The sequence below is a fragment of the Anser cygnoides genome, chromosome 6, assembly GCF_040182565.1.
Source record: "Anser cygnoides isolate HZ-2024a breed goose chromosome 6, Taihu_goose_T2T_genome, whole genome shotgun sequence".
Lineage (NCBI taxonomy): Eukaryota > Metazoa > Chordata > Aves > Anseriformes > Anatidae > Anser > Anser cygnoides.
This window is the reverse complement of record NC_089878.1, coordinates 9,667,192-9,673,539: the sequence shown is the minus strand read 5'-3', so window position 1 is coordinate 9,673,539 and position 6,348 is coordinate 9,667,192.

Genomic DNA, 6,348 nt, shown 5'->3' with positions numbered 1-6,348 from the left:
CTTAGTAATGGAGACTGGAGGAATCTTGCTGCTTGTGGAACGGGCTCCTCACCTCCATGAGCAAACTGTTTGTACAACTGTACAGGAGGAAAAAAACCTGCTCGAAACCTCTTTGTGTTGATTGCCTTCTATAAAAAGATCTTGACAACCTCTCCTGTGAAAAGCTCTCACACCTCTGCTCTTCAGCAAGCCTTTGATGCTCAGAGTGGGTAGTCCTTGGGCTACTCCAGTGCCTTGCCTTTCTCTCCTGCACCGCTCGGCTCCCCCTATCCTGTGGATGGCTGTGCCCCCTCCCCAGGCCCTTGTTTCATTCAGGTGTGAAGGTATTTCTTCATGCTTTAGATGTATCAAAGGCTTGAATCCTTCTGCTTCCAACCACTTGCCTGTTCTGGCACCGTAGAGGAAGAAAACAGACCTCAGTGGGCTATGCTTATCTCAAGCCTCACCCTAACGCCTCAGACTTGATGATCTTTGTAGGTCCCTTCCATGTGAACTCTTCTCTCAGTGATAATGACACCTAGATATACTGCTGTGCCTCTGGGCATCTTCTCTGACTTGGTGTGAAGCGGCTGATAGTCTCAATCTTCCTGTAACTTTCATCGTATTGAACTTGTTTGTGGAGGTGGACCCTCTAGATACACCAAGAGCACTCATCTCTGGTGGTGCAGGAGCAAGAAGGTGCTTGCAGATGTCCTTGTCTTGCTTTGGTACCACAGGTTTCTTAGTTGCAGTGACTCTCCAGCAACTCTGTGCATAGCCCAGCATGTCCCACTTCCTTTTTTTTTTTTTTTTTTTTTTTTTTTTTACCCCTTTTGTCCCTCTTATTTATGACACTGAGATTCTAGTTTGAAAGCCCTAGCTTCATACTCACAAACTTTGTGTTTTTATCATTACAATTTCCTCTTGTTGGCACTGTCTGTGCATCAGTCAGGAGCTGGTGTGTCTGGCTGGCTTCCTCAGAGGACAGAGCTGCTTACAAGCTTGTAGCTGGGGGGGTGGAAGAAAGTATTTAGCACTGAAACTAAGCCTGGGCCAGATTCTCCATCCTTGTGTAAGCAGAGGTGCAAGAGCAATCCCTCCTCTGCTCCTTGTCTCCTATTTCACATTTGAGTGATATAAAGGAAGCCTCGTTCCCTGGTGTAATGGGATCATGGAAAAACAATGAGACGTGAAATTATTTTCCTTCCTTTCCAGATAAATCCCTTGTTGTAAATTAAAGCATTTACCCATTTAACTACAGGTGAATCACCGATGCCTGCATAAGTCTACTGTTAATAAGGAGGGAGATTATGCAGGACAAACGTTCAGATCTCCTGGGTCTCCCTTGCTAACGATAATGTAATGTTCTTCACAAGTTATGTTATCACCAAGATAACAGGGAGCCTGGGGGAATGAGTAGAGGGTAAACTGCTCTCAGCATGAGAGCTGGATGGATCCCAAAGGCTGGGTGATATCCCCACACTTTCAGTATTATCCAGTTCGCCAAGCACAAAAAGACGTTTCAATTGAAAAAGCTCTTTTGATTAGCATCAGATAAAGTTGTGCACGCAGGGAACTTTGCAAAGGGTGGAAGGAGAGCTTTCAGGAGGCTGTCAGGACATCCCCTTGCTGAGCTCTGCCAGCGGCAGGGCTGTGCCTCAGCAGGATGCAGAGTGAGCTTTGCATTCATTACCCTGCCTGGTGAAATCTGAAATTACATGCATATCTTGGCAAATGTAATCAAGTATAACTAAGCCAATAGGGAGACAGGACTCATCCTATTTTTCACTTAATTGTCTTTTGAAATTAATTGGAAATACTGTTTGTTTTACACAGTGGGTACCAATCCTCTTTCAAAGGGCTTGAAGCTTGATGTGTTTTATCCCCACGTTTTGGGGATCAAGGACGGTGAAATCACAGCCTCTCAAGTGTCACCCCCTCCCTCTCTGCTGAGGCAAAACCAGCCACATAAAACAGCTGCCAGAAGAAGGTCTGATGAAGGCTGCTTACCATCCCCAGCCACCCAGTGCTTCCTCCTTCTCCTCATTAGACATCTGCTTCTAATGTAAGTTTAAACTTCTCATGCTTCTACCACCTGCAAGCACCTTGAAGAAGTCATTCCCTTCTCAACAATAGTCATGTAAGGATTTTTTCTATATCGTCCTCTTTTCTTCAGATCGCATCTTCCACCATCTTCTCATGGATCGTGTTTTCTGGATGCCTGCTCCTGCCTGTGCTCCTCTGCAGTCCATGTCTTTGCCTTCTACTGCCTTAAATTCAGTGCAGGACTTATCCAAGGACTGCTTTGTTTCTCACTGATGATATTTAAGCTGCAGTAATCCTGCAGGAGCTTTTTCTGCCTGATATCACAGTCAATTTGTTCAAATTGTGATCCCGTTGTAAGGACTAACCTACCTCTTTCACAAAAGCTGGAGTCAGCATGAAAGATTTAAGTTAAGCAGCATTTCTCCTGTTACCTAGGACAGTTTTCCTTTGGACTGGGAGTAGAATTGGTTCCATGGTTATCACTAAAAATTCATTGTTTCTACCTAAATTTGGAAAAAAAAAAAAGTGTGATTCATGCCCTTAAAACTCCTGAGTGTCTGTAACTCATGGTGGTAGCTGATGGGGGTTTGGATTCTGCTCCTGGACAAACTGCAGTGGAAATCCTACCCCGCTGTCTTTGGCTGCTTTCAGATCATTCCCTGCATCTCAGGTTTAATTTGACCTAACTATAGCTCACTGGCAAATGACAATTCATAGTTAGACAATTTTCCAAGTCTAATTGCACCGGAGTTTTCTTGGTACTTCAGAATTTCTTAATTGTATTAACCAAGGTGAGGATAATTGCTGCTTTCATATCCTTGAAACTTCTCATACAAAAGAGGCTTATGCAAGAATATGCTCATTCTCTCCAATAAATGATCTCTCTGTTATTAAGGAGTGTGCATTGGGGGACTGCTGGGAAGCATTCCACCGAACCATTATGTACTTGAACAAAACCTGAAACTTGCAGATACAAGACTAAATTATAGTCTGGGGCAATCATCAGAAGACACTTTTTTTTTTTTTCCTAGAGGTTGCTCTTTCAGAAGAACAAGCCTCAAATCCGTGAATAACCTGGTATTTTATATATTGGGGATGTTCTGGGTGGGGGAATCTCCTATTTATAGGTCACTGCTGCTCTGGCATTGCTCCTGGTCACAGGAACCAACACGGTCCTGTTTGAAATGGCTAGTCTGGGCTAACAAAGAGGCCTTATTGTTTGCTTTGATCCTAAACTCCTGGAGCAGGGACCTTTATACCCTCTGGTTCAGGGATCTCAAGGTGTATGTGGGGTTTCTAGACATCAGGGTATCATAGCTGTGTGCTTGTGTGTACAGTGCAACAAAAACACTCCAGCAGAAAATCAGACATCATGTCTTTCCTTAAGCTCCGGCAATTAAACGTAAACATGTACACACACATTAAATGCCATGTATCACTTCTGAGACTGCAACTCCCATTAAAAAAAAAAAAAGGATGAACTCTGTGTTTTCCAACACCAATCCAACAGACTGAATGTAGGAACGAGGCAGGCACTGAGTCAAACAATCCAAGAAGTAAGTTCTACATAAATTGCTGATAAGGTAGACGCATTTCACAGCCCATTCTGGGGAATATATCACATTTCATGGTGCTTCGCAGAGGAGGAGAAATCCTATTAAAATCCTGAAAAATTATGTACGCGAGTTAAACATGGATGTTTAAAATGATCCGCATTTTGGATGCAGGATAACAAGTAAAATGAACATCTCTTAGGGATAATAGCAAGTGCCACGGAGGTTTTACGCAGGGTCCTCGGTAAGAAGTAATCTTCTTACAGTTACAGAACCAATTTCTCTTGCGCCACATGAAATAATGCTCAAAAACAGACTAAGTATTTCTTTCAATCGCTAGACAAACTAGGAGGATAAATAGGATGGAGACCCTAATTGCAACTGTCTGAGCACTGCAAGGACATCAAAGCTTTCAGGTAAGCTGTTTCCTCACTCCAGGGCTTTAAATTGGGATGGGCTGTGTCATCATTCTGAGGCACCTGAGCTATAATTTAGGAGCTTTTTCCACTTACCATGGCTGGCTGAAGTACAACGGTATGAGTTTTGCTGAGTTTTAAATGACTGCGGTTTAAAATCAGATGTCAGTGCTCTGACTGCTGAGCTACACTGATACAGCAGACCAGAATTTGCTGTCTCCTGTATTTCCTGTCCATGGGCATGAAGCGGATCCACACCCATTTGCACCCACCTTGGCCGGCATGCATTTTGTGTACCAAATTTTTGTTACAAGTATTTTTATAATCTCCATTTGGATTCTGTCTCTCCAGAACCAGGTAGGTCTCAAAGTTGCTCTGAAACTCCTGGCTGCAACACAAAGTTTCTCCAGACCAGGAACAGGCTCACCCAGAATAAACTTTGTTCTACAAATACTTGTGTGTTTTCCACTACTGTCTTGTGTGATTGAGCTTGGTTGGTCACCACGAGACTTGCTGTCTGGAGTAGCCCTTATTCTCCTGGGAGTCAGTGTCACAGAATAACCCAACAGAGAAGCTGTGTGACCGAGGGATATGCATTTGCAGAAGCTAGGGGAAACATCTTTGGCAACCTTCCTGGTGCTCTGGACAAGAGGAAAAGCATGGACCCAACTCAGCCATGCTTCATTTCACTGTTAGAAGCTGTGCACTGCTGAATTCCTGTGGGCTGAATCCCTGATATCTGCTTTCATCAAACGTGGCACTTAGAGAAAGCAGAAAATACTTCAAGGCATGAATCTTAGTGGTGTGACAAAGACCTTAGCGGATGAAATGGATGGCTCTGTTGGCCATGGAAACCAGAAGAGCCTGGTTTCCTTCAATCTCATTCTTTGCCTTGGCACCTCAGCACACTCCAAAGTCCAACCAGGAGCTGTTGCTTTCCTGTGACCTAATATGAAACCAATAGTCTGGAGTAATTGGTCTTGGAAACTTAATGCCAACTTATTTGCTGAACTTCAATGAGAACAATCACTTCTTCATGACAGTTAAGTACTGGGAGGTGCTAAAATGGTCATAAGTGACCTTCTCTAGTGAAGGATGACAAATTATTAACTTGTGGAGGCTGTGTCAGTTCTCAAACACCCAGAAATATCCGGGGGGAAAAATTGCCTCCAAACACAGATTAGTTTACTAAAAATAGCACCAGGAATGAATCTTATGTCAGACGGTCTGAAATGATGTAAAAAACAAAGCCTTTTTGAGAGCCTCTATTACAAGGGATGTATGGGATGCTGCTATAACAGTCATTTATATGGTTGCCTGCCAGCAGGTCCATATATTTGTTACTGGCAATGAATGTCCATGCTCTTGGAGGGAAAAACGTTTGTCCTCAGACTTTGACAAGATAGGTTATCCACTTTGGATGGAGGGAGAGGCTCCCAAAGGGGAATTATATTCCCAGTTGTTTTCTCTGCTTCTGGAAGCTCTTCCCAGAGCATTTTATGACCGTGCTACAAGCAGGCCCAGCTCCTGAGAGGTTTTTCCATGGGCACATTGACTCTGGGAGCAGGAAGAGGGTGTGAGGTTTTCAATTTGACTTTCAGGATTCAGATGGGAAATTCTGGTCAAACACAATGAGGTGAGTTACGCAAGCCCACAAAAATATCTTCCTGGTGGGACAGACATTCACCCTGGAAGGACAAAGAAAAGCATTCTATCAAGTAGAACTGAAGCTGTCCGGGGTAGTGCCAGGGTGTGGAGAGGAGATGAAGGTGGCTCATCCCTGATGTGTTGCAGCACCAGAGAAGCTAGTTCAATTGCCTGTGACAGGAAAAAAAAAAAAAAGTGAAAAAAAATGATGAGGTACCCAAGTACATATATATATGTGTTTACTAACGTATACAAAAAGAATGTCAGAAGATAAGGCTTGGAGAAGTCAATTTTCCTGGGACTGAGACCCCTAAATTTTCATTGGCACTTCCCTGGAGGTATTGACAAGTTTCCCAGGTGCAGTTACCTGCTGGAGAGGCACTCCTGGCTCCGAGCCCCAGCGGCTGAGAGCTGCTACTTATGTGGTTTAACTTGCAGCTGCCTTGCGTTGCAGGCACTCAGAATTTTTTCAGAATCAAATTCGCCTCTTGCCGAGGCGATCGGCTCCGGCGCAGACGCGATCTGCAGCGGAGCGGGGGATCGAGGCGGGCAGGGCTTTTTTTCCGGCACCGAGGCCGCCCGAGGCAGCCGAGGGAGCCGCCGGCAGCCCCGTGACGGAGGCTGAGGAGCCGCGGGCGGAGCCGGCAGCGCCCCTGCCCCGGCCGGACAAAGGCGGCCCTGGGGAGCGCGGCGGCCAGGCCGGGGCG